This window comes from Gorilla gorilla, chromosome 4 (genome assembly GCF_029281585.2).
Source record: "Gorilla gorilla gorilla isolate KB3781 chromosome 4, NHGRI_mGorGor1-v2.1_pri, whole genome shotgun sequence".
Classification (NCBI taxonomy): domain Eukaryota; kingdom Metazoa; phylum Chordata; class Mammalia; order Primates; family Hominidae; genus Gorilla; species Gorilla gorilla.
This window is the reverse complement of record NC_073228.2, coordinates 29,078,647-29,106,222: the sequence shown is the minus strand read 5'-3', so window position 1 is coordinate 29,106,222 and position 27,576 is coordinate 29,078,647. Positions and strand designations below refer to the sequence as shown.

At 39.9% G+C, this 27,576-nt stretch overlaps 1 protein-coding gene and 1 long non-coding RNA gene across 14 annotated transcripts in view; one reads left to right on the top strand and one right to left on the bottom strand.

The window, feature by feature from the left end:
- The window catches only part of LOC134758508 (uncharacterized), a 91,489-nt gene extending 82,237 nt beyond the window's left edge, over nt 1-9,252 (bottom strand). For all 3 annotated transcript variants that reach the window (XR_010133759.1, XR_010133761.1, XR_010133760.1), the window contains exon 1: nt 9,132-9,252. This is a non-coding gene — a long non-coding RNA (uncharacterized lncRNA). The remainder of the gene's footprint in view (nt 1-9,131) is intronic.
- Nucleotides 9,253-9,284: 32 nt separating this feature from the next.
- TANC2 (tetratricopeptide repeat, ankyrin repeat and coiled-coil containing 2) overlaps nt 9,285-27,576 on the top strand; it is a 473,014-nt gene continuing 454,722 nt past the window's right edge. For all 11 annotated transcript variants that reach the window (XM_055386907.2, XM_055386906.2, XM_055386905.2 and 8 more), the window contains exon 1: nt 9,285-9,424. The gene's annotated coding sequence lies outside the window, so the exon portion shown is untranslated. The remainder of the gene's footprint in view (nt 9,425-27,576) is intronic.

Sequence of the window (27,576 nt, the reverse complement as noted above, 5' to 3'; positions counted from 1 at the left end):
TCCTCTATTGAATTCTGATTTTTTTTTTTTTTTTTTTTTTAGACAGAGTCTCACTCTGTCGTTGCCAGGCTGGAGTGCAGTGGTGCAATCTCAGCTCACTGCAACCTCCGCCTCCCAGGTTCAAGTGATTCTCCTGCCTCAGCCTCCTGAGTAGCCAGGACTACAAGCGCATGCCACCACGCCCAGCTAATTTTTGTATTTTTAGTAGAGACGGGGTTGCACCATGTTGGCAAGTTTGGTCTCGAACTCCTGACCTCGTGATCCACCTGCCTTGGCCTCCCAAAGTGCTAGGGTTATGGGCATCAGCCACCACGCCCAGCCGGAATTCTGATTCTTTACTCCCCTTTGTTCCTTTTAGGGTGCGTGTCAGGCTGGATTGACTCAACATAGTCAATCTGAAGCTCACTGGGCTTCAGCTGAGTGGGATAAGGTCCAATCTACACCTTCATTTCCTCTATCTTTTCTTCCCCCCACCTCTTATATATATATATATATTTTTAATTTTTATTTTCCTTTTTTTTTTTTTTTGAGACAGAGTCGCTCTCTGTTGCCCAGGCTGGAGCGCAGTGGTACAATCTCGGTTCACTGCAACCTCCATCTCCCGGGTTCAAGCAATTCTCGTGCCTCAGCCTCCCCAGTAGCTGGGATTACAGGCACACGCCCCCACCATTATTTTAAATAATTAAAACCTCTCTACATTTCACATCAACCAACTATAATTCTCTTATTTAAAAAAAATTGACATCTGTCTAAAGCCTCATTTGATTAAAAAGAAATTTAAGTGTATTCCATTATATGAAATAAAACAATTTACACAACCCTTTGTATTCTTACCTTTACTTTTACTCATGCCTAATTGATATGGCCTGTGGTACTAAGCCATAATTGTGGGCTCATTCTCTGCAATGGACAATCTTTTTCTTTTGCCGCTGACTGCCCCCCACCCCACTCCACCCTGTAGCTAAATCAAATGCACAATGAGAGGAGACAGAGAGAGACAGAACGACTGAGTCTGATAGAAAAAAAAAAATAGAGGTCAGAAGTGAGAGACAGAACATGTTCTAATGGCAGCTGAGTCTACAGATCCACCATACTCTTATCCTTGGCTTCCGGGAGATATCCCAGTCCTTTATTGAATTTGGAATTCCCTATAGGTGGAATATAGTAATATTTATTAACTACCTTATAACTACTTATGTGCTCTGAGTGAGGGCATATATCAGGTTCATGAAAACCCACACAACTATTGGAGAGACAACTCAAAGTTCAGGTCTTGTATGTGGTGGCTCAGTGGCATAATCTTTGTATGTGGGCATTTTTTTTAACATGTTGCTCTTGAAAAATAAATGTGTTAACTATAAGCCCAAAGAGGTGATCATCAATGTTTCAACTTTAGATCAACTAAAACTTTCTTGTATTATACAATGTCATCCCTCAGTCACTTTTTATACATTGAATTGTGACATTTATGCATCTGCCGGTCTGCTGATGACTGGATATTTTAAGCTCTTCTTACACAGTGGCACAGCCTACCAGTCAAGAGTCTATTTTCTTTTCTTTTTCTTTATTTTCTTCTTCTTTCTTTTTTTTCTCACTCTGTTGCCCAGGCTGGAGTGCAGTGACATGATCATGGCTCACTGCAGCCTCGACCTCCTGGCTTAAGTGATCCTCCTGCATCAGCCTCCTGAGTAGCTGGGACTACGGGCCTGTGTTACCATGCCTGGCTATTATTTATTTTTTGTAGAGATAGGGTCTCACTATGTTGCCTGGGCTGGTCTCTACCTCTTAGGCTCAAGTGATACTCTCACCTCTGCTTTCTAAAGTGCTAGGATTACAGGCATGAGCCATCGTGCCCAGCACGGCCTATTTTTGGTAGCATCACTATTTTTGGTATATGTTTATGTAATCATTTGAATACTTTATTACATTTTCCCCGCTATTACAAATATGAGTCAAAATTGGAAAAATAAAAATGCTGATGCTAGTAATAAGCAGCGTAAGTTTTTGAAACAATACAATTGAGCAAAGGAGGAGTCATTGGATATATACAAAGCCGTGAAACTTTAGCTTACCCTGTCAGGTAGATATTAATTAGGACAAAATTAGAACATATAATACATGCTGGAAATACATTATCAAAGATTGTATCTTAAAGGTGAATTAGGCCGGGCGTGGTGGCTCACACCTGTAATCCCAGCACTTCGGGAGGCTGAGGCAGGTTGATCACCTGAGATCAGGGGATCGAGACCAGCCTGACTCACATGGTGAAACCCCATCTCTACTAAAAAAAATACAACATTAGCTGGGCATGGTGGTGCACACTGTAATCCCAGCTACTCAGGAGGCTGAGGCAGGAGAATCACTTGAACCTGGGAGGCAGAGGTTGCAGTGAGCCGAGATTGTGCCACTGTACTCCCGCCTGGACAACAACAGTTAAACTCTGTCTCAAAAAAAAAAAAAAAAAAAAGGTGAATTGCAAGTAGGAATTGAATACTATTTTTCAGCTCCCTAGAAAAATCTCTGCTCCTATAATATTCAATGCATTTAATTTTTGCGTAATCAATGTTTGTACATGTTACCAGGAATATATTAAGCAAGAAACCGGGTAAGAATGGATAAAAAACTAACTAGGGGTCCACCTGTACGGAATTCCAGACTCATTAAAGGACTGGAATATCCCTCGGAACCTATAATGTATTTGAGAAACAAGATGCTTAAAACATTTAAATATATAATATGTAATACAGTATACTATAGAATTAAGTGTCAACATGAGTAAAACAGTAAGTTCTGTAATAAATCACAGAAGGAGGGATACAAGTTTGACTGGGATGGTATGGAACTTCTTCTTGAGTTCTTCGCTTTCTTGAGGAAAGCAAAGCAGTAAAAAGAAATGGATGGAGCAGAGAAGGAAGGGACCAATCTCTTAGGTCAAAGAATGGACCTCTTTTGAAGATGAGTTGTTTTCTTAATAAAGACAAACCGATGTGAACTACAAATAGACACATTTCACGTTTAAAGAACAGACCATTGAGCAACAAGTATGGCTGAATAGGAGAGCATTTACTAATAAGGAGAAAAGACATCAGTTGGTAAAAGGTTAAAAAGATGGGCCTGGACCAGACTGCACAGGGTGTTTCTTACTGCCCAGGAAAGGAGACATCGTGGAGTCTTTCAGCAGGAGAATGACAGAAAGGCAGAGTTTAAAACACTCATCTAATAAGATGGATTTGAGCAGGGAGGGACAACTGGTAAGAATCTGGTTAAGAAGATGTTACTATTTAGTGAGCTAAAGAAGATGACAGCTGATAGTCAAGGGTTGTGCCTGTGGAAACAGAAAAGAATAGTTCTAAAACTACTGCATGGGAAAAATTAACATAATCTACTGTATAACTAAATGCAGGGAGCAAAGAACAGAGAAGTATCAAAACACAACAAGGTAACAAGTCTAGCAGTCTAGAAGACAGGGGTATCAGTGACAGAGCAGGGGAGTCAGAAGGGCTGGTTTGGGAGAGAAGAATGAGAGATGGTTTTGGCATATTTTGTATTTGTAGTAGCTCTTTGCCGCTTTTGAGTTACAAATCCCTTCCTTTGAGAATCTAATGGAACCAATGGATTCCCTCTTCAGAAAAAATAAATGCATTCATACTTAAACACATGTTGCACAATTTATAATGTACACCCCTGGAATTGGCTGCAAGAGAGCTCTTGATCCAAGCTGGGCCAATCAGAGCCCTTCCTGGAATTTTTGTACTCTATATCCAGAGAATCAAGTCAGTCTCTCCTTTCTAGCTAAATCTGTGAATGCTGTTAGCTGATGTATTTTACAACACATGAGCCTGAGAAACAGAGAGAATGCTCAAATGTAGAATGAGAAGAGAGAGAGAGAGCCTAATACAAAAGGTCAGAAATGAGAGACAGAACATGTCCTAATGGCAGCTGAGTTCATGTCTTTATTAAGAAAGCAACTCATCTTTAAAAGAGATCCATTCTTTGACTTAAGAGGTTGTCATATTCATTCCCTCCTCTGGACTTTCGTTGAGCTCTCAGGGCCCTTCCTTCCTTCTTTCCAACCATTTCTTTTTTCTATTCTGCTTTTCTCAAGAAGCAGTTCTATACCATCCCAGTCAAACTTGTATCCCTCCTTCTTGTAATTAATCACAGAACTTGCTGTTTTATTCATGTTCAGACTTAATTCTATAATATGCTATATTATATATTTAAATGTTTTAAGCATTCTGTTTCTCAAATAGATTATGACAGTTAAGCAGGCAAGACTTTCCTCAAATCAATTCTATATGCCCTATGGCACTTATCACAGCTATATACGAACAGTAGGTGCAAATACTTGTCAAACATTTATAAATGTCAATGTAAAAATATATGAGCATTTGTTTATTCACATTTTACATGCATTTTTCATTTTACAAAAAAGGGATTTACTAGAAACTTCTTTTAAGTAGTAGCTCCTCTATGTGGAAATGTTTTTAAGTGTTCATCTAGAAATATTAAATATTCATCAAAAGGCTGAGGTAGAGTTGGTGGGGAAAATGTTGAAGCTATTGGGTAAGTCATTAATTGCAGATCAACAAGAAATGAGATTATGAAAAACAATCAATGACAAAAATCTCATTTACATCAACCTTTTAGAAATGCTTCCATTGTGTGACATGGCTCAATTTTTTTTTTTTTTTTTAGTGGGGGGGTCTTACTCTGTTGCCCCAGCTGGAGTGCAGTGGTGCAATCATAGCTCACTGTGGCCTCGAACTCCTGGCCTCAAGTGATCCTCCTGCCTCAGTCTTCTGAGACTCTGGGATTACAGGCATGAGCAACTGGCAACCCACATTTAAAAAATATGTAATCTTTGTTCTCCTTTACACTTTATATGGCAATCTCCTCAGGGTAACTGATAGAGAATAAAGTTTATGTCTAGGTTCAGTTTTTGGCTCTACGCATCATTCAGTGTAAAATTGGGCTGGTTATTTAACCTCTCAGAACCCCCCTCATCTAAAAAATTAAGATAATACTTATCTGATAGGATGTTGTGGGAATTAAATGAGGTTGTGCATATAAAGTAGCTGGTGAAATATTTGCTGCCAGTAGGTGATCACTCAGTGGTGGGTGGTATGACTTTTTATTTAGGGAGAGAGAGTTGAGGGAAAAGGGTAGAAAAAGGTGAACCTGATGGTTTACTTAAGAGACTTAGAGGGCTGGGCGCAGTGGCTCATGCCTGTAATCCCAGCACTTTGGGAGGCTGAGGCAGGCAGATTGCTTGAGCCCAGGAGTTCGAGACCAGCCTAGGCAACATAGCGAGACTCCATCTCTATAACAATATAAAAAATTAGCTGGGCATGGTGACATGCACCTTTGGTCTCAGCTACTCAGGGGGCTGATGTGGAAAGGTCACCTGAGTCTGAGAAGTAGAGGCTGCAGTGAGTCATGATGGTGCCACTGCACTCCAGCCTGAGTGATGAGGGTGAGACCCTGTGTCAAAAAAGAAGGAAAGAAAGAAAGGAAGGAAGGAAGAAAAAGAAAAAGAAAGAAAGAAAGAAAGAAAGAAAGAAAGAAAGAAAGAAAGAAAGAAAGAAAGAAAGAAAGAAAGAGAGACTTAGAGGTAGCCAGGGAAGACACCATATGCAGAGGTGGGTGATAGTGCAGAGTTGAAAGGGCAAGAAAGGGCATTTTGAATGATACAGATGATGCTAAAATGTTGGGAGGTATACGGTAAGGATGGGCTACATTATGAACAATTATTTGCAGGTTCTTATTACACGGCATACGTTACATTTCCAAATTTAAGTTATAGACTAACGTCTTTACTAGAATGGATTTTTAGTAGGTAATAAAATTAGTATTCTCAGGATTTCAGGTAATAGTGACAGAAAAGGGAATCAGGGAGAGGAGTTGAGAACAGAGGTGGCTTCTTGCTGCAATGTTGCTCTCTGTCCCTACTATACCCCACCCACAACTCTGTCAGGGACATATTGTTTCCTCCTCAAAGTTAGAGTGTGGCAACAAATTATAAGACTGGACAGTAGAACGACCTGGAAGAGAATTGGCAGAATAGAAGGATGGTGGATGATCAAAAGGGCGAAGCAGTGAGTTCATTCCTGGACACTGCCCACATGAAAATGGGATTTGGGAAAGGTTGGCTAAAAGAAGTGGTGACTGATCTTTGGAAGTATGGTGAGGACAGTGAGTCAGAGTTACTCACTTTATCAGCGCAGGAGACCATGTGGGTTACAGCTATCAGAACTTACTGTGGGTAAATCCAATAAAGAGCTCTGTTGCTAAAACTGAACAATTACAGTGTTTTTCTAATTTCCAGGAAAAATGGGTTTAAAGGTTTTCATTTTGTGAATTATTATTAATTTTTTGGTACTTCCTACCTTGTAAAAAAGTTGCAAATAAATTTAAAAACACAGACATACTATTTCTTAAAAACACATTATTTTTTGGCTGGACACAGTGGTTCACGCCTGTAATCCTGGCACTTTTGGAGGCCAAGTTGGGTGGATCACATGAGGTCAAGAGTTCGAGACCAGCCTGGTCAACATGGCAAAACCCCATCTGTACCTAAAATACAAAAATTAGCCAGGGGTGGTGGTGTGTGCTTGTAATCCCAGCTACTTGGGAAGGAGGCCGAGGCACAAAAATCGCTTGAACTCGGGAGGCGGAGGTTGCGGTGAGCTGAGATGGCGCCACTGCACTCCAGCCTGGGTGACAGGTAGAGACTCTGTCTCAAAAAAAAAGAACAACAACAACAACAAAAAGCCCCCATTTTTTTTATTATGTGATTATGTGGAGATTTGCATAACCATAAAATTGCCAGATTTAGTGCTTGTAAAATTGTGTCAATTCCATATGGCAGAGTTAAATCTATCTGTATTTCATGATGCTCCACATTGAGCACCATAATTTCTAGACTGCCACCTGAACTAGTTTGAAAACCAACATTACACCCCTGACTGCCTTTTGTTATTTCTCAGAGAAGGAATGTTATTAGCCTCAGTGGAACTCGCAGGGAAAGGCTTAGATACAAAGTAATCTTAAAAAAAAAAAAAAAAAAAAGACCGAAGGAGAATTAAATAGGGTAAATTCAAGTGTAAGAAGGATAACATAACAGCTCCTGTTTCCTGAGTCCTTATTGTGTAACAGGATTTGTGCTAAGTATTTTCCAAAATTTTGTTTCATCTTTACATCCATCTGTGAGGTAAGTATTAATATCACCCACGTTAGACAGATGAAGAAAGGAAGGTTCAGAGACCTGTTCAAGGTCACACAGCAGGTAAGTGTTGTGTGACACTGAGATTCAAACTGAGGTTTTCCGACTCCAGTGATGATGACATTGTAATGCTTCTTTGTGTGTATGTGATTTTAAAAAACTGACATGAAGTGCACAGATCTTTTTGCATATGTATACACCCGGGTAACCATTAAGATATTGAATATTTCCAGCAAACCAGAAGGCTCTCTCCTGTCCCCTCTCAATCAATTCCCCTGAAAGTAATCACTACCTTGCCTCTAATACCATAGGTAGATGGGTTTTCATTAGATTAATCTAACTTTCTGGAGTTAACACCAAAAGATTCCATATGTCAGCCCTTCACCTTGCCATGTTAGCTGTATTATTCAAAGCTGCTCTAGCTCTGACTTTGCAAGCATTCACTGTAAAGAAGAGCTGTTGGATGGACATGTTCATATCCAGTTTCTTGTATTGTTCTGAAATTAATACTAATTTTTGAAAGTTGAAGAAACTCCTGGATGAAGTGCTACAGGATGGGGCAGATTAAAGTGCTGTTATCAAACAAACCTCTCTACCTTGGAAGCGCCACAGACAGAGCTTCCTTGATTGATGTAATTTGGCGCATCTATTTCCAATCATGTCATCTGATTAAGAAGTTGGATGACCACGAAAGGTCATCTCAGTTTATGGAAGGGAAGGCGAGCCGGGCAGAGTTGGTAACGGTGATTGCTTCGCATCATCTTGTGGCACGCGAAGATGTTTATGTCCCAAATATCTTCTACAGCCGACTTGCTGTTTTATGATAGGAGGGAAACAGTAGAGGGGAAGAAGATCTAGGTGGAGGGTGAAATATCACCTAACATCATTCGACGAGGTATTAATGTGGTGGCTTTCCCGCCCTTGTCGACCAGCTCTTAAAACCACGCTACTTCTTAGTCAACCTGGCAGTGACAGAAGCAGCGCCACGACTTTACCTCAGGTTTGCAAGCTGTGGTTGGTGAATTTTCAGCCATTATTCTAAATAACAGTCTCGGTCTCCCCACAAACCCCACTGTTGTTTTGTTTTTCTTTCTCATCCTGATTCTCCCCACAGCCAACCGTGGCCTTTTGAAGTCGTCTACAAACTACCACTGAGAATCCGGGAAAGAATAACTGACACTTGTAGGCTTCGAGGACTCTCAGAGTGATATGTGCCTGAGGTGACCGAAGTGGGGGAGATCTAGGAGAGCGTTCTGGTCATCAAAGCAGGAGGACAGGCCCTGAAATGGGCGCACGTGACAGCAGCAGCCACCTCGAGAGTGACATCACCCCTGAGGGCGGAGCCCAACTATGTAGGGCCTTGTTAGTTACCGAGCTTCCTCCCTGCTGCCCCTCCAAATGCCACCCACAAGTCCGAGCCCCCCGGGGATACGAGAAATGCCAGGACATCCCAGAGCGCCAGAGCCAGGGCCCCGTCTTTCCGCGCGGAGGAGGGCTGCGTCCCCACTCCCTCTTCCAGCCGTTCCCCACCCCCAAACTGTGGAAGGGGCGGGGGCGCGCGCGCTCCACCACGCACGCGCCCCCACGCACGCGCGCTCCCTCCGCGCTCGCGCCCCTCCCCACCCCGGCCCGGAGGGGGCGGGGCTGCGGGCGGCCTCAGAGGGTGCGACGCCCCCAGCGCGGCGGCGGCGCTAGCGAGCGGCCGGCCGGGCGCGGGTGGCTGGGCGCGCTGCTCCGGCGGGGCCCGCTGGCACAGCCGCCTCGCGCGAGCCGCCCGCCTGGTGGGGGAAGCTGCGAGCGCTCCGAGCGCCCGGCCTAGGACCGCTGGCGCTGCCCTCCCGCCGCCACCGCCCTCCGCGCCTCCTTCGGGCGGCCCCGCCCCCATTCCCATCCCCCTCGCGCTCACCTCCGGGCTGTGCCGCGCGCTAGGCGGAGCGAGGCGCCCGCCGCCGCCGAGCCGAGCCGAGGGGCGAGAGCTGGCCCCCGAGCCGCCGCTGACAGGAGCACCGCCGCGGGCTGCGCTCGCCAGCTGCGAGGCCCCGCCGCGCCGTTCCGGGGTGCAGACTCGCCGCGGGGCGTTGGAGGACTGCTAGGTGCTCCGGGAATCGCGGGCGGCGCCGGCGGGCGGCGCGGTCCTCACAGGAGACCCCGGGGACTGGGGCTTGACCCGGAGGTGCAGAGAGCCCCTCAGAGCGGCAGGTAAGGGGCCCGGGGAGCAGGGCGAGGAAAGGTCGCTTCAGTGACAGGGTCGTTCGCCTCCACAGCCTCGGCTCCGGGGAGAGGGGCGGGGGCGAGCGGGGAGACGGCGAAATGGGCAGCGAAGTGCCTCGGTGTCCAAGGCGTGGGGAAGGCTGGCTCCGAATATGACACCAAGGCGGGCTTCAGAGGCGTGTGGGGTCGCCACTTGGCTGTCACCGAAGATGTCATGGAATTTGGTACCTAGAGCGTCTCTGGATGACGGGGACCAAGGATAAGATGCGAGGTGGATTGCTAAACGTGGCGGGGAATGTGGTGCAGAACGCGTTGCAAAATGTGCCCCCAGAATGCAGCATAAAAGTAGTTGTGAAATGTGCCAGGTAAGGCACAGGATGGGCTGGCCTGTGTGGCGTTGAAATTCATGGTCGAAGTGTTATTAGCGATATTAATAATTCCTCTGGGAAAGGAGGTGTAGCATAATAAAAGATTAATAAGGTTCATTGCTAGATATTTTGCCATAGGAAATCGGGAGGAGCTATGATAAGCTATTTTTTTTGAGGCAGAGAAAGTAACCACGTGAAAGAAAAAAAGCAAATTGTGTCTGGCTGTGAGATTGGAAAGAAAAAATAGGGCTAAAATAATTCCAGGTTTTGCCATCAGCGTATAGAGCACTGGTACAATTGTATCCAGTCTTCATTTCCAGGTGTGCAATGTTTAGAATGGTCTTCACAAAACATAAACAATGATAATTAACATTAGGAAGAAGATTTGGTGTTTCGGGTGTCTTTCACTCTCTTCTCTGCTCCTCTCCAGGAAAAGACACAAACAAAACCCCAAACGTCTTGACCATAATTATGAGTTAAAGATCATTAGGCAAAGGGAAGTATTTTTCGTATGTGCCCTTTTCCTGATTTTTACACAGGTGAAAATACCTGTAATGAGGAAAACAAAACAGTGTGGTGAACAAAAGGGATAGATTTTCAGGCATTTTGAGGGGTTGGAGCCAGTATCTATCACAATGGTTAATTATAGAGAACGGCAGTACTAAAATATTCTTGTATGTTCTTGGTGTTGGGATGGTGAAATAAAAAAAAAGAATACAGTAAATTGGCATAAAAAGCAACAACATGGATACTGTCAGTGGAGTGCTTCTTGCAGCATTTCCCAGGTAGATCCTCTTAGGGATGTGAGCACGAAATAAAACGTTAAACATTCTCTTTCTCCCTCTCTCCTGCTCCCCTCTGTATCTAAATATTTATTTATGTCTCTATATAGATATATGTGCATGTATATTATACATACATAAGAAATTACCCACATGCTGCAAAACACTGTGACTTCCATTTAAGAACATCTGTTTCGAGAGGATTGTCAGAACATAGCTGGAATTTCAGAAGTAACAAAAGACAACTCCATGATCTATTTAATGTAACTTATATGTATACATACAATGAGTGTGAATATACTATATAACAAAAGCAGAAATATGGAAATGTGTTCGTTAGAATGTACTTAATTATTGATGAGATTTTAATGTTTTATGTTATAATTCTTGTAAAGAAATTAAATTACATGTGTGAATGCTGTTCTCATTATAGTAATTTGCCAGATAATCTGAAAATTCATACTGATTGGCTTTCCCTTAGATCCAAATTCAGCCATTGAGGGATCATTTGCTTCAAAGACAAAAATAGATTTTCCTTGGTGATTGATTTTGGGTTTTAGTCTTTTCTGTAGATATGTCCCTTACCTTGAGAAGCTGTTGGGGCTGAAGAACAGAGGAAAGGGCCAGAGGAGAATAAAGAGAATTCTGTTGGGTCTTCCTGTTTTGTTCTGACTGTAAGCCATATGTACTGCCACCCCCTACTGTCTGTAGGAAGAGGTGTTACAGAGCCCGATTCTTTTCTTGTTATCACTGCCCCCTTGTGTAAGGGAAGAAATTGATAGTTGCGCTCGGGGAACCAGTCCTCTCAGATTGTTCTTGATAGAGTATTATGTAGATCTGTGAATCACCTATTTTCTTCAGAGTTGAAGGGCTTTAAACTTACTGTTAATCAGGCCTCAGATTTGGTGTCTATTTTAAATATAGGTAGCATTTGATATTAGGAGTTCAGATTGCTTAAGAATGTTTTTGGTACTTTCAGGAAGAGGGTGCAATACAATTACTACTACATTCTTCCCTTATTGTATGCAGGGGATTGGTTCCAGGACCCCCACATATGCCAAAATCCTTGCATGCTCAAATCCCGCAGTTGGTGTATGGAACCATGTATGGGGAAAAGTCGGCCCTCAGTATACTCGGTTTTTGCATCCCGTGAATACTGTATTGCTTGAAAAAAATCTGTATAGGAGTACACCAGCACAGTTTAAGCCCATGTTGTTCAAGGGCCAGCTGTACTAGTAGTAGCAGCTCACATTTATGTAGCACCTATTCTTTGCCAGTCCCGTTGTACATTGTTTTAATCAGTTCCAACACCCTATGAGGTATGTGTTGTTATTTCTGTTTTACAGATGAGAATCTGAAACACAGAGAGGTTAAATAACTTGCCCAATACTATATAGCTGAGAAGTAGAATAGCTAAGTTTCCATTTAGGAATGCTAGCTCCAGAACCTGTGCTCCTCATCAATATGCTATATTGCCCTCTCACTCAAGGTAGTATTGGCAAGGCATAATTAAAATGCATGTGCCCATCATAAAGCAAGTACTATAGATGTGGATAAACCTGGACAACTCACATAGATGTTAAGTCTGCATATATACAAAAGATACAGTTATTTGCAGTGTGAACATTTCTCTTTAGGAATTTGTTTTTTAACTTATTTCTGGGATTATGCATAGAGGAGTATTAGTACTTTTTATGTGGTTAAGGAAATATTTGTGATGGTGGTTGGTTTGAAGGGAACTTCAGAGGTAAAAAGTTAATTTCAAGTAGTTTAATATAGTGTGTGTGTGTGTGTGTGTGTGTATGTGTGTATATAAATACACATTCATACACACACACACACACACAGCCTTTTTAAGAGCACCAATAAACCTTTACTGCTTATTTTCTGTAGGGAAATTAAGGATAAATTACAATATTTTTCTTCCTACTCATATTTTTATGATCTCTTTTTCATTTATATTAAAAAGTACCATAATTAGCACAAATGGATTAGATGCCTATGTACATTTTACCTCTAATGTCAACAAATGTTCAGATTTTTCTCACACTTAAACATTGTTTTATAAGATATTGACCACATATGACAAAGTGTTTATAAAAATGTGTAAAATATAAAGACTTCACAATGCAGCCAACACTTACATGCCTTTTACCCAGTTTAAGAAATGGAACATCATCTTTCACAATTATAATAGTTATTTTCTTCTCTTAGCCAAATTGCTTCTGCCATTCTTTTTCAACAGAAACCTTTCCTTATTGTGCTGCGAATTGCATATCTCATGTAACCAAACACTTCCCTTTTTATATACATTTGTCGATATGGGAATTCAATATAATCTACTGCTTATGGCTAAAACTTATTCAGCATATATGGTTATGTAACTTAATATATTTAATAAATTGTCATACACTCAGACTATGCTTTGTATTTGTATTGGTTACTGGTTGGTAGTTCATTTGAGCATACTTCACTTGTAAAACTTAATTTGGTTTGCAAATCAGGATTTTACTAACATTGTTAAACATTAATGGATTATTTCCCTCTTCCGTCATGGATTCTTGACTGTCCCACGCTAGCTCTGTTTTTTCTTGTTTTCCCCATAACTGCCTTTGCTCTTTATTTCTTAAATGACTCTGTATGAATTATTTTGAATGGAGAGGGAAGGAGACCCTAGAAAGGAGTATACTAATCCAGTCGTTTCAAAGGGGACTATTAGGGTAGTTGGTACTGATTGAATATATGGTAGAACAAGTGTGCATAAAAGAAATGCATGAAAATCCTCTCCTTGTCATATTTCTTCCTTTTATAGTAGAATTAAAATGAGATCTGAGACACTCTGATTGGGCACACTAGTTGAATATTGTTGGATTGAACTTACCCAGAATCACCAATGTTAGCTGGGATATTTTTGCTGACAGTACAATATGCAGATTTTAATTCAGGGAGCTAGAATAAGCTGTTGCAGAGGGGCTGTTTACTCTTCTAGTACTAGTCTAATCAAGGCACCAAATATTATAGTTTGGAAGCTAGTTCAATTATTTGGACTTTTTTTTTTCTTTCTGAATGACTTGAGACTCAGTATTGTTATATTTGCTTAATGTGCCTGTAGTCATCAAATGCTGTGATTATTTTGAGGGAAAGGCACTCTGTAAATATACTATACAAATAAATAGTTTAGACTTCGTTGTAATACCGTGAGAATACCGCTTGGTTTCTTTGAATAGCGTCTTTTGTAGTAACTTGCATTAGATGAAGACTGTTTAAAATGAAAAAAAAAAATGAGTTAAGGAGATGTGTGTATGGTGATGCAGAGTGTATATCCCTGATGAGTTTCTTGAAAAGGCCACGGAGAGAAATAGGTTAAAGAAGAGCTTAAAGACTAGAGCTATGTTTTCCCACTCAGCAGTCTCCTGCTGCCCTTCGCTTTCCCTTTCTTTTCTCTTTTCAAGACAGGATCTCACTATGTCTCCCAGGGTAGAGTGCAGTGGTGTGATCTTAGCTTATTGCAGCCTACGTCTCCCGGGCTCAGGCGATCCTCTCACCTCAGCCTGCTGAGTAGCTAAGACTATAGGCATGTGCCACCGTATCCAGCTAATTTTTGTACTTTTTGTAGAGACAGTGTTTCACTCTGTTGTCCAGGCTCATCTCAAACTCCTGGACTCAAGTGATCCACCTGCCTTGGCCTCCCAAAGTGCTGGGATTACAGGTGTGAGCCAACTGTGCCCAGCCAGTTTTCTTTCTTTTAGAGCAGGGGTCTCTAACCCCTGGACCATCATGGCCTGTTTGGAACCAGGGTGCACAGCAGGAGGTGAGTGGCTGGCCAGCCAGCATTACTGTGTGAGCACCTCCTCCTGTCAGATCAGCAGCTGCATTAGATTCTCATAGGAGCTTGAACCCTATTGTGAACTGCTCATGAGAGGGATCCGGGTTGTCTGTCCTTATGAGAATCTAATGCCTGATGATCTGAGGTGGAACAGTTTCATCCCCAAACCATCTCTGCCCCCCCACCCTCTGGAAAAATTGTCTGGAAAAACTGGTCCTTGTTGCCAAAAAGGTTGGGGACCACTGTTTCAGAGGACATTTTACTTTGCGTATTTAAGATTCAAGGTAATATTAGATGGAGAACAGGAACTTTGGGTCTGAGTTTTAGAAGGCTAAAGCAGGTTACGCAATTAGTGAAAAAACTTTCTGGGACCTTTTTTTTTCTAGAAGGGTCAAAGTAACTATAATACCATAATTTTTTCTGGAAACAAATTTATTAGGTCAGTTTAGTTTAAAAAATCTTTATAAATCATGTGAAAGCTGTGTTTGTGGATATGTCATATAAGTTGTTTTTTTGTTGTGGGCCACACATGACGTATCTTGTTATGTTCAGTCTCTTGTTTGCTCTTGAATACTTGAAGGTAAGCGTTACTAAATTTAAGAGTCAAAATAATTGTGTTAGTGTTCTCTTATGCCTTTTCTTCCCCGTAATATCAGTTTCTGTCTTTATTCACTACATGGTTTATAGTGCATCTTAAACTCCTTTCTTTGTTTATCAGAACTTAAGAGAGTCTCATGTCACTCATTTAAACTGAGTAGTTGCATTATAGAAATGATCTCGTTGGTGTGTTTTTTAAAAAATCCAATTGCTGAGGAAACACCTTTAGTGTTTTTGTCAACTTTGCCTACCTTTCTTCCATTGCGTTGCTTCCAGAGTGATCTTTCTAGATAGTCATTTGATCATGTCACTTTTTTCTTCAGAATCTTTCACTGGCTCCTCATCACTGAATGGATAAAGTGGAAACTCCTTAGCAAACCATTTAAGGTCCTTAATGATCTGGTGCCTGCCTCCTCTAGACTCATTGCCTGCCACTTCTGTCTTCAAAGTGCTTTAGCGGTAGTAAACTGTGTGTGGTTCCTTCAGTATGTAGTATTCTCTTACCTTTTCATGCCTTTCTTTATGAAGTTCTTTTTTTCATGGACTACTCCTGCCCTCTCCTTTGTTCTCTGGGCAAACTGCTTCACAGCCATCATGCCTTAGCCCAATGTCTTCCGAGTGAAGAAGGTTTTGCTTACTCCTCCAGGTGGGCTTGGGCATGATGTTCTCTATCTATTCTCCCCTTGCACTTGATGTATATAGTAGTTGCCACATTTTTTTTTTTTTTTTTTTTTTTTTTTAGACAGCGTCTCACTCTGTTGCCTAGGTTAGAGTGTAATGGCGCCATCTTGACTCACTGCAACTTCTGTCTCCTGGGTTCAAGTGATTCTCCTGCCTCAGCCTCCTGAGTAGCTGGGATCACAGGCATGTGCCACCATGCCCAGCTAATTTTGTTATATTTTTAGCAGAGATGGGGTTTTGCCATGTTGGCCAGCCTGGTCTTGAACTTCTGACCTCAAATGATCGGCCCGTCTCGGCCTCCCAGAGTGCTGAGATTACGGGCATGAGCCACCATACCCGGCCGTAACATATTTTAAATATTTAATATGACTGGTTCATCACTAATGTGTGAGCTTTTAAACAGGCACTGTGACTTTTCATCTTTTCAGCATCAGTATAGTTAGTACATAGTAGGTGCTCATTATCTACTTATTGAGTGAGGATTGTTGACAGTTATCTCAGTTATGCCTTTGAAACCTCATCTCTTATTGTGGAATTAGAGGAAACTTTAGGCACCAGGAGGTAGGTTTAGAGAAATATGCACACCATCTAAAATATTACTCAGAGTAAGTCCTGGACTGTAACTAAAACTAACCCTAAAGATAAACCAGATTTTGTTCTTTTTTATGTTTGCTGGTGGCAAGAGGAAGATGAGAAGATTCTCTGAACTTTAGCCAAATGATTTTCTTTGTACAATGCAAGAGTTGCCAAACTATAGCCCATAGACCAAATCCAGCCCATTGTCTGTTTTTGTATGACCTGCAAACTAAGAATGGTTTTTTCAATTTTAAGCAGTTGAAAAGATATCAAAGGAGGAATGATACTTCATGACATATGAAAATTAAAGGAGATTCAAATTTCATTGTCCATAAAGAAAGTTCTATTGGAACTTAGCCATATTCACTTACTTACATATTGGGTATTGGGTGCAGCAGCAGAGTTGACTACTAGTTGCTATCGAGACCATACGGCCTGCAAAGCCTAAATATTTACTAGCTAGCTCTTTAGAGAATAAGTTTGTCAGTCCTTGGTCTATTACATAGCCTGTGCCCATTAAGTGTTCATTGAATATCATGAGTTGGAGATATACCAGCTACTTTTTTGAAGGGCTTCGCAGGGCATAATTCCTTCTATTTACTGAGAAGATTGGCCACTTTGCTTTTGTAATGATTTATCTCACAGGCCCCTGTTGTACCTCTCTGATGACACCCTTATTATATCTAACACTGAATAAGACTCTCACAAAGTGTGTTTCAAGATTCTATTCCTTTTTTTTTCTTTTAAAAGGTGGAGAGGAGTTTGGAGAACAGCATGTAGTAGAATGTTTTTCTTCGCTCACATCTCAGTTTCTCATATACATTTTTTGCAATAAAAGATCATTGTTATATTTTTAAAAACCTTGATTTTGTATATTAGTTTGTTAGGCAGACACCTTGTGTGTAAAGTTTAAAAGTTGAGTTGGATTAGTTATGTTGGAAAAACTGGGGTATTTTTATGGAGTGTATTAACATATTTGTTCATTTAAATATTTATTGACTACTATGTATAAGTTGTTAATTTTACTACTATTGTCTTTGACTTGGAGATGGAAATTTCATATTCTTCCTTAAAAGCTAAAATTGTAATTCAGAATCCTGTGTCTTACATATTTTTTCTACCCCTGGGAAAAATATAGTTCAAAAAAATATGTAGCATACTATTAATATTTGCCACTTCCCTAAAGTTCAGTAAGCCAATGATGATAGATTTTACTGTTTTCTTTATGTGGCAAAGTGTTATGAAAAGGCAGTGATTGATATATTCCTTTTCATAGATATCAGCCAATGTTACAGACATAAAATTCATAAAGAAAAGTACGTAAGCAATAATAGTGGAAAACTTTTGTCATTCCAGATGGATGATCTTTGGACCAGGTAGCCATTCTTATTTCCTTGTCTGTAATACCATGCTAGCATTATCATATGATGATGTAGCTGATTATAAAGATTGACAACATTAAGAAATATGGCCCCAGTTTTTTACTGCCATAGAAATCCCCTGGTTAATCCAGCCTTATAAGTAGATTATAGTTATTGAACTTGGAAACGAGAGTGGGTATATAGAGATTGTGATTTAGTCATTTTATGCTTGGAGAATCTGCTTCAAATCTCAGATCTCAGGCAATTCTGTCTGCCTAAATGAAGGTAGTCACTTCTTAGCCCTTTATTCCTAATCTTCCATTGGGCGGAGGAATCCCACAATTTCTAGTTCTGGTTGCTGAAATTTGGTAAGGCACAGCTAGTTAGGTTATAGGTTATAGAAACTTGATACATATTTGTTGTACTCTGTAATTCTATTTCTGTTCAAATTCCATGGAATCCTCTAGGGCACCCTGGGATTGTAAACTAGTGTGAATGAATGTAAATAGCTTTAGTGGGCCTATGGAATGAAGACTTATTAAACCACATAAATAACCATCCAGCCACATACACCCATATTCTGCTTCAGGATCAGAGAATCAGCTTTTCCATTTTCGGGCTTTTTTTTTTTATTCTTATTTTTTTTTTATGTAGAGGCAGAGAGACTTTGTTTGAAAGCTGTTATTCAGACATTCCTATATTATAGGATGACAGTACTGTTGCTCAGTTGTAAGTTTAGAAATTCCAATGATGAGACCAATATATATTGGAAAGAATATGACTTTATGAGTTTTGAATCATGAACATGAGTTTGAATTACTGCTCTGTCACTAATTGTATGAGGGACCAAAAATCTATCTCACAGGGTTTTTATGATGATGAAATGAAAAAAATCTTGGTGAAAATCCTTAGGACAATGGCTAGTACTTAATAAATGGTAATTTTTATTAGCCTGTGGAAAGTATCCTAAATTTTTCTTTTTTGATATATGCCAGCTCCTCCCAATTTTTTACTGGCATTGTCACTCCAGCTTTTCTTTGTTATCTTGTCTTGATTTCCTTTTCAGCCTTGCAAGGCATTTTAGAAACCCATGGTAGTTTGGATACTGATTTATTTTATTCATATCCTTAAATTTTCTTTTGTGAAGTATTTGATAAAAGCTGAGAGAAAGAGTTTTTGAATAACTGTAAACCGAAAAACTCAGATACTGCTGGGCCTACTCTTTTTATGCATTTTTTTGGACTATTTCTTTTGAACACTACTAACTTGACAAAAATTAATTTTAATCCTTTCTATAAAATCTCAAATCATAGTGTTTCTTGAGATGAGCCCCTTGACAACTTTTTTTCAGTTTGATTATGTAAACAGTTTTAACTTCTACAAATATTTTTTTGTGAATAATAACTTGAACTTTGCTCCTTACACCCCTACCCCCAGCCAGTGCCTCAGGTTGACAGCTTTTTGTAATCTTTCTTTTTTAAAACATTGTATGTGACAGTCAGTCAAGGTGGACTGCTTGGAGGGTTTGTCTGTTTTGTTTTTTTTTTTGATATCTACCTACTTAATAAAAAAGGGACTTATCTATTTACAGTGTAAAATAATATATTGGAAAATTTTGCCCCTTTTTCTGTGGTATAATCAGTTAACTATTTAGAATCTTGTAAAAAATAAAGTAGAGGTTCCTCTTCAAAGAAACTTTCCTCCCCGTCTAATTAGGAATAAATAGTAACCTCTTAGAAGCAAAATTTATTCAAAGATCTGTGCTAACATTCTTAAATATCTACTAGCTGTAATAAAAAAAATCAATGTACTTTACATTCTTAGCTCTCACAATTTAGCCTAAATACTTGCCCTGGCATGCTTATACTGGTCCAAGAAAGCATTAGGTCATAGCTTGTTCCTCTTCCTTATTTGGAAGTATTTTTACCTTTCTTAGCATTCCACAAGTTACTTCCTCCTTCCTTTGTTCTCCTCTGCCTTTGCCTCTTTTAAAAAGTTCCAAGTCGCTAGCCAACCGTGACAAATACAGAATGTGAGGTCCCGTTCCAGCTGATGGCAACCAGACACTGCAGTAAGGTGGACGCGTCAGGTTATAAATGACCCTGTCTCCTTTGTTCCATGTACTCTTGTGGCAAAACTGTTGGCGAGTGTACCCTTTCTGCAGAAAGTAAAAATGGCCTTGCTGAGAGAATTAAATTTATGTTCAGTGCTATTTCTTTGCAGCCCCAAGGAACAAGCATTCTGTTTCTAAATAAACATTTTTTACATATAACAATCCCATTTTTCCCTAAGCTTCAGTTATTTCTGTAGCACTTTGTCAATTTCTGCTTATCTGTGTATCTTTAGTATAATTATTGAATCTTTTTCTTTAAATGAACTTGACTCATTTTCTCTTAGTTTCATCTTTAGTTTTCCTGATCTTTATAAACTGATAAGTTTGTGCTAGTTATAAACTAAAGAATAGTTCATCCTGAAGACATTTCACTTAGTGCACTTGGGAAAGACTACTTTTATGCAAATTTGGTTCCAGATTGGATTGTTTTGAATTTTAAAATAACTTCATATAATGAGTCTTCTCCTTGCTTTAGATAATTTAATTGTTTTTGTCTTTGGATATGTTAAATGTAGGCATTTATTGGTTGTCAACAAATGTTAATTGTCATTACTTATGATGGGCAGCTGGGGTATTTCTCCCCTATCCCCTAACATTCTACCTATTTTTTTTAATTACAAAAGTAATATTCTCCCCATCCCCTAACATTCTACCTATTTTTTTAAATTACAAAAGTAATACATCTGCTTGCAACCACTAAAATAAACAAACTCTAGGAGTCAATAAAGAAAAAGTTAATATTTTCCTCTCCCCTCGGGTTTCTCCCTTCTCTAGTTATATTCCTTGGAGTAGCCAACGTTAACCAACACTTTGATGAGGAGTATTTTTTCAGTGTGTTTCTCTTTGCTCAAAAATATATAAGCATATACACATAAATATACAGGCTTCTTGTTTTTCTAGTTAAATAGGGATCATATTATTTATTGCTTAGTAACATGTATTATTCATTTAACAATATATCATGGCTATCACTTCAGTTCAGTAAATGGAACTCTAATTAATTTTTAAAAGCTGAATAATATTTTATAGTACACTGTACCATAATTTATTATGTTATTTCCCAACTGATGGACGTTAAGATTGTTTCCTTTTTTTGCTATTATAAACATTAGTTCACTCTTATGACTAGAGAAGCAAACATTTGAAATAAAGTATTAGCAAAATAAATCTAGCAGCGTGTTTAAAAGGTAATACACTATGATCAAGTAGAGCAGGAAGGCAAGGGCATTAAAATATTAAAATATTGTATAATAACACATTCTGAGATGAAAACTACATGATTATTTCTCTTTTTTGGGGGAGAGTTAGGGGCTTTGTATTGTATTTATACAAAATAGCATAGGGAGATACCTGCCCATGTGGACAGCAGTCCAAGTTTTATACAGTTCTTTGGTCTTAAAAGTTGATAGACAAAAGTCTTTATTCTGGGGTCTTTAGAGGGGACTCTATGGGTCCTGTGCCTTGGCCTTGACCTCGTTACTGGCCATTGGTTGCCAAAGCTTAGTATGTTGACAGTATGGACAGCTGGGAAAGAGACTGGGATGGATGGTGTGGGTGATATCCAGTTCAGGGCTGGTACCTTTTAAGAGTACCAATTTGATTACTTTGGGCTTGAGGAGCAGCTTTTTGGCCTCTGTATAGGTGCTCATCGCCTTGGAAATGTTGGCCTGAATCTTTTCGAGGACATTTTTGTTGGGCTTGTTGGCAGAATTATGCATTCCTTAGAATCTGAATGTCGTGAAGCCATTTCTGTGCCATTTTCAGGACTGGTCTTTTGTGATATTGTTCTTGGATTTGGCCGTATCTGTACTGCTGGCTGCAACTGTGGGAGTTGTGGAGACTGGAAAGAAGAGCCCCATGTTGATTTCAATAGATGCCAGCAAAGCATTTGATAAAATTTTGGAATAATTTCCCCAGAATGTATATGGCATAATTTCCTAATCTTTACTTGAATGAAGATGTCTTTTATCTTGATTAGTGAAAGGTATTTTGACCAGACATAGTATTCATGGATCATAATCCTTTTTTTTCATGCAGCATGTACACGTTATACCACTGTCTTCAAGCCTTTTGTGCGGATGAAAAGTCTGATTCTCCTTTCTTTATAAGTGTCTTCTATACATGCAGTTTTACCATCCTTATATGCCCTGAGATTTTCAGGTTTAATCTCACGGTATACTTTATCCCTTTTATATCATGAGAAACCCAATGTTGCCAGTAATTCCTGTCTTTATAGTTCTGTGTTTCTGCCTTTCTGACCCCAGTTTTTTCTCTTTTTTTGGTCTTTAAAGTAAAGATCTTTTACCTTATTTTGCAATAGCATGTTAACCGTTTTGGTCTGTTATATGGGCATGTCTTTCTGGCATGCCTTCATTGTCTGTAGGGATATTCTACTCCTATTCTTTCATTTCTTATACTAGCAACTTTGTATGAGATTAACCTTGATACTTTTCTGTGACTCATTTTTATTTGAAATAAATTTTAAAAATATTTTAGAATGTGGCTGGGTTTAGGAAAGCATTTTTTAAATTTACAGAGCCTTCTCTTCTCTTGCTTTTCTGTACTTTTAAAAAATGTGGCAAGGCAGGGCACGGTGGCTCACGCCTTTAGTAATCCTAATATTGGGAGGCTGAGGTGGGAGGATTGCTTGAGGCCAGGAGTTTGGACCAGTCTGGGCAACAAAGTGAGACTTTGTATCCACAAAAAATTTTAAAAATTAGCTGGGTGTGGTGGCACATGCCTGTGGTCCCAGCTACATGGGAGGCTGAGGCAGGAGGATAGCTTGAGCCTGGGAGGGTCTAGGCTGCAGTGAGTCGTGTTAGCACCACTGCAACTCCAGCATAGGCAACAGAGTGAGACCCTGTCTCAAATAAATAAATGAATGAATGAGTGAATGGCAGCTTGCTTTCTGAAATTTCCTGGCCTTATTCTCCTCCACTAGTTTGGCTTGAACCTTCTCTTTCCTTCATCTCTCTTGTCTGACCCCAGTTTTCACCACTGTATGACTCTGAAACCTTTCCTCTGTGCGTTTTAGAGTTTATTGTCAGTCACCTGTAAAACACCGTTTCTTTTTAACCTCTTCTCTAAACAATACCTCGATTTCCTTACTGTACCTGAAACTGAGCTCTCTTCCTGAGGGCACTCCTTCCCCTGAAGAGTTCTTTAGTGGTGGCTTCTCCTATTGGGAACAGGGATGTTCTGTTTGTTTCTTATTGCTGCAGCTAGACTTCTGGGCTCTCTCCCACTACTCCAGTCATGTAGTTGTTGGTGATTTCAGGATCCATACAGATGCTTTTCATATAGGTTATCTGTAATCTGAAAATCCAAAATCTGAAATGCTCTAAACTTAGAAACTTTTTGAGTGCTGACATGACAACTCAAAGGAAATGTTCATTGGAAGATTTCAGGTTTTCAGATTTGGGATGCTGTGTGGTACATATATTCCAAAATCTGAAAAAAATTTGAAATCTGAGACACTTCTGGCCCAAAGCATTTTGGGTAAAGAATACTTAACATGCAATACTCTGGCTTCCTGACTTCCTCTCCTCCATTGATTTATCTTAGCCATTCAACTCTGTGGCATATCCTGTGCAGATGCTTTTAAACTTTCAGGGCATCTGCATTAACTGGGGAGCTTTGAAAAACTATAGATGCCTAGGACTCACTCCCAGAGAGTCTGATTTCTTTATCAGTTTCTGACATTTTACTCTCCATCTACCACCTCCTATTTTTCTGGCTTACTTCTAGTACCCAAGAATCTTAATTCTTTCATCTCACTGGGACTTTCTCATTTGCCACCTTTTCTGTTACATCGTACCCTCATATCCTCATTTCCTTTTCCAACTAGCTGAGTTCCCAAAGCCTGTCATTACACTTGCTCTTCTGAGTCTACTTTCAACCCTCTTGACTTCTCTCCCTGAGTTGTTCTTGCTTGGCCAAACCTTGATGAAAACCAACTCCATCTGTTTTATATCTGTATACTTGTAGGTGAATATGGCTCGAGCAAAGAGCTATGTTGACTTTCAATTCTTGGCTAGTGCTTAATGACTTTAAGTTCATGGTTTAGTGCTGCCCAGCTGTCTTGTTAACTCTAGTTCTTTCACGTTCCCATTGCTTAGATATTATATCTTTTCCTTGCATTCACATTGTGAGTATTTCCATTCCATCTTCTCTCTCAGCTGATGACCTTGCTTTCTGTTTCATTAAGAAAATAGAAATAATCTTCCCACCACCTGCATCTTTACCAATCTTATTATGAAATAACTGTCTTTTTCTCTGTTGAAGGTCATTTCCTTCAGTTGTCCATTAGAACCTACCCCTCCTCACCTTCTCAAGGATATGTTCCTGTAATTCTTCCTCTTTTCTCCTTTTCTGCTTTGCTGTCAACATAACTCTCAGACCACTAGACCTATTATTCCCCATTTGCAGCTTTCAGATTATTCTCCTTCTTTCTTCCCTGAAAGTCTCTAGCTTTGTATCTCATGTCATCTGACTATATTACCTACAACCTCTTATTGTTGTTGACTGTATCTCCTGGTTCATTGTAGGGCATTCCTTACAATGATTTCTGATACTGACTACCTTGAATTAGGCCAGACTTCACAAGTTAAGGGCACAGTCCTCCGTAAGACTACTCTTCAAACACTAGCTGCAAACTTGGGGGATTTCAGAGGCACCCTCATTTTTGAGCAACTAGCTAAAATTTAGGGATTCTTGCTACTCCCTCACGTTTGATAATTCATTAGAACAACTGATAGAACAGGAAAGCACTATAGGTTTGATTATGGCTTAATTGTGTCATAAAGGATACAAATCAGCATCATCCAAAAAGAGACACATAAGGCCGGGAGACTCCTAAATGTGAAGCTTCTGATGTCTTCTCCCTGTGGAGTCAGGATACATCACCCTCCTGGTACAAAGACATGTAGCAAATCATACGTTGTTTACACAGTGTCCACAATCTTCTGTGGCATTTCATATGTAAGCATGACTGATTGAATCATTGGCCACTGATGGAAGTAAGTCTTCATCTCCCTGCCCCACCTTGGTCAGTCTCGTATGGGTCAAAATCTCAACTCTTTAATTATGTGGCTGGGTTCTCTAGCCTAGCCAGCACCTATCCTGCATCATTTTATTACCACAGACTATTTAGGGACCTACCATGAGTCATCTTGTTAGCATAAATAATCAGAGCTCACCATGAATAACAAAGACACTCAGGAAATTCCCAGGATTTAGAGACTACCTTTCAGGAACTGGGGACAAAGGTCAGCAAAATTCTCTATTACACAGGATTCCACCTTTATACTTAAAAACAAAAAAATTAGTTCTTCCCACCTTACCAATACTATTTCTAATGTTAATTCTTGGTAATTTTGATCATGTAGATATTTTTTTCAACATTTTGATCTTTCAGTCCTTTGAATTTATTTCCTTCAGTGAAGTTGTCTTCCAATTTACCTCAACCATTCACTCCCATAGTCATACCCTAGATCTTGACTAATAGCTGCATCCTCCCCATAATTTCAGTTTCATGCATCCCAATCTCTGACCACCACTTGCTGTCTTTCAGTCTTTCTCCCTTTAGTACCCTGACTCCAATAATCCTTTAATCCCACTAGGACCTCTAATGCGTTGTTTCTACCACCATTTCATGCTGTCTTACCCTCTTGATATCCTCACTTCTTTCTTACTCAGCTTAAATCAATCATGATTATCCCAGTACATATCCCTTGACACCATTTTCTCTTTCTCAATTCATTGTCTTTGCTGAACTAAAACCACATTTTTCACTTTTTCTATGCCTGTACCCGTAAAGTTGAATGTGTTTAGTGAAAAACACACAGCCCTACTAATTCGTTTCATTTAAAATTCATGATCACAGACCTCAAATGGGACCCTAATGCTGCTAGATAATCATGCCATATATCCTTAGTCTAGGAGGTGGGAGAATAGGTGGATGATTATTTCACACTTTGCCCTCTCGTCTCACACTTCTAGTACTTATTGACATTCTTTTTCTCAGCTAATGACATTTCTTTCTACTTTACTGAAACAGTTGAAGAGAACTTCTGTAGAGGCCCACAGTCCTATCTACTATCTACCAGCATTTACATGCACATATTCTGATAGTTACCATAGAACTGTGCTCCTTCTGTCTATAGACAACTCTTTCATTTGTTCACTGGCATATCCACTCTTGCCTACTCAAGAACATTACTTCACCAATTCTTTCCTCTTTTAGTTTTTTTTTAAAAACTGATTCCGTCTCATCAACATTCACATCTGTCATTTCTTCCATGTTAAGAAGAAAAAGTTATCTTCACTTCACTTCCCCTTCCAATTACTACTCAATTTCTCTGTTCCATTTTGTAGCAGGAAGAGGGCTCCACTAGCCCCAGCTGACATCCAGACTTTGTTAAAAAGGGCATGGTCATGGCTCCCCCAGTGGCAGAGAAATCTTTACCATGCTATCCTGGCAGAATTTTCTGGAAATCTGCCCTCCAGAACTTGCTGGAAATCTGCTCCACCAAGGAAAGGTATTATAAGTGGAGATGTCTCACCGAAGGTACGCCATTACAAAACCACCAGAGGCAGGGTTCTGGGAGAAGGTGCTGACCTTCGGGTAAGCCTACCTCCTATGTAGTACAGGAGCGGGACATTGGAGAAGATGCATGTGGTGTAGCAAGCAGCTTGATGCTGTAGAAGCCATTTGTGCTGCAGGAACCAAGTGCTGGAGAAGCCATACACACTGCAGTAGCCTGCTGAGCAAGCACAGTGGAACCTAGATACAAAATCCTTGGTTCCTGCAAAGTCTCTGTAGTGCCTTGTAGTCATAAAGCTTAACATTGAGCCGGGTGGCAAAGAAAAGATATTTTAAGGGCTCAGATCTGTTTTTTCAGAGCAGGCAAAAAAGGAAGAATTTGGAGCTGAGAGGCAGTAAGTTACTAGTTAAGGTCTCATTCTCTTTCTTCTTTCGAGCCTCCCTAGGTTTGGATCCTATGGTAGCCATTTTGTATAAAGGAATAATAGAGACAGAGGTAAATACTATTTACCTCCAGAAAAGGGCATGCTGCTGCTTCTGTCCAGTAACTGGAGTGGGAGGCTGAATCAATCTGATTTGTTTGGGGACTTTGTTGTCACTTTAGTTTATTTCAGTCCACCATTGGCTTTGTATGTTTTGAGGGTACAGTCAGGATTTTTTCATCAAAAGGGGTTGGTATCTGCACTGGCAAGTTTTCAGAAATCTCTTTGTGCTTTATAGCTGAATCCCCAGCTTTCTTTTTATTTTATTACTATTTTTCTGTATTTTTGATCCTCATTTGGTTGAAAGCTCTCAGCTTTCTAAGAGGAGGAAACTCACTCTCTGTGTTACAGTTTGGCTGCCACATGTTTTTGATTTATCCTTTCTGTGTTTATTCTTCTAAAAAATTATTATGTATGTGTATATTTTCTTATTTCCTCTTAATTCATACAGAAAAGGTGGCATACTATAATACTCTTGCATTTTGCTTTGTTACTTGACAACATATCATGGAAGTCATTTTATATTACTTTATAGAGATTTTATTCTTTTTTTACAGCTATATAGTACTCCATTATATGTATATCCTGTAGTTTATTCAATCAGTGTCCTATGTTTGGGTATAGGAATGTGCCCAAATGTAGGTTTCCAGTGTGTTGCAATACAAAACAATAGTGTAATGAATGATCTTTTGTGTATTATCTTCATATTGTTGGAGTCCTTTCTCTCTTGAATCCCTTCCAATGAGGATTTTACCCTCACTATTCCAGTGAAACTGCTTTTATGAAGGACTTTAGGGGCCTCCTGTGCTA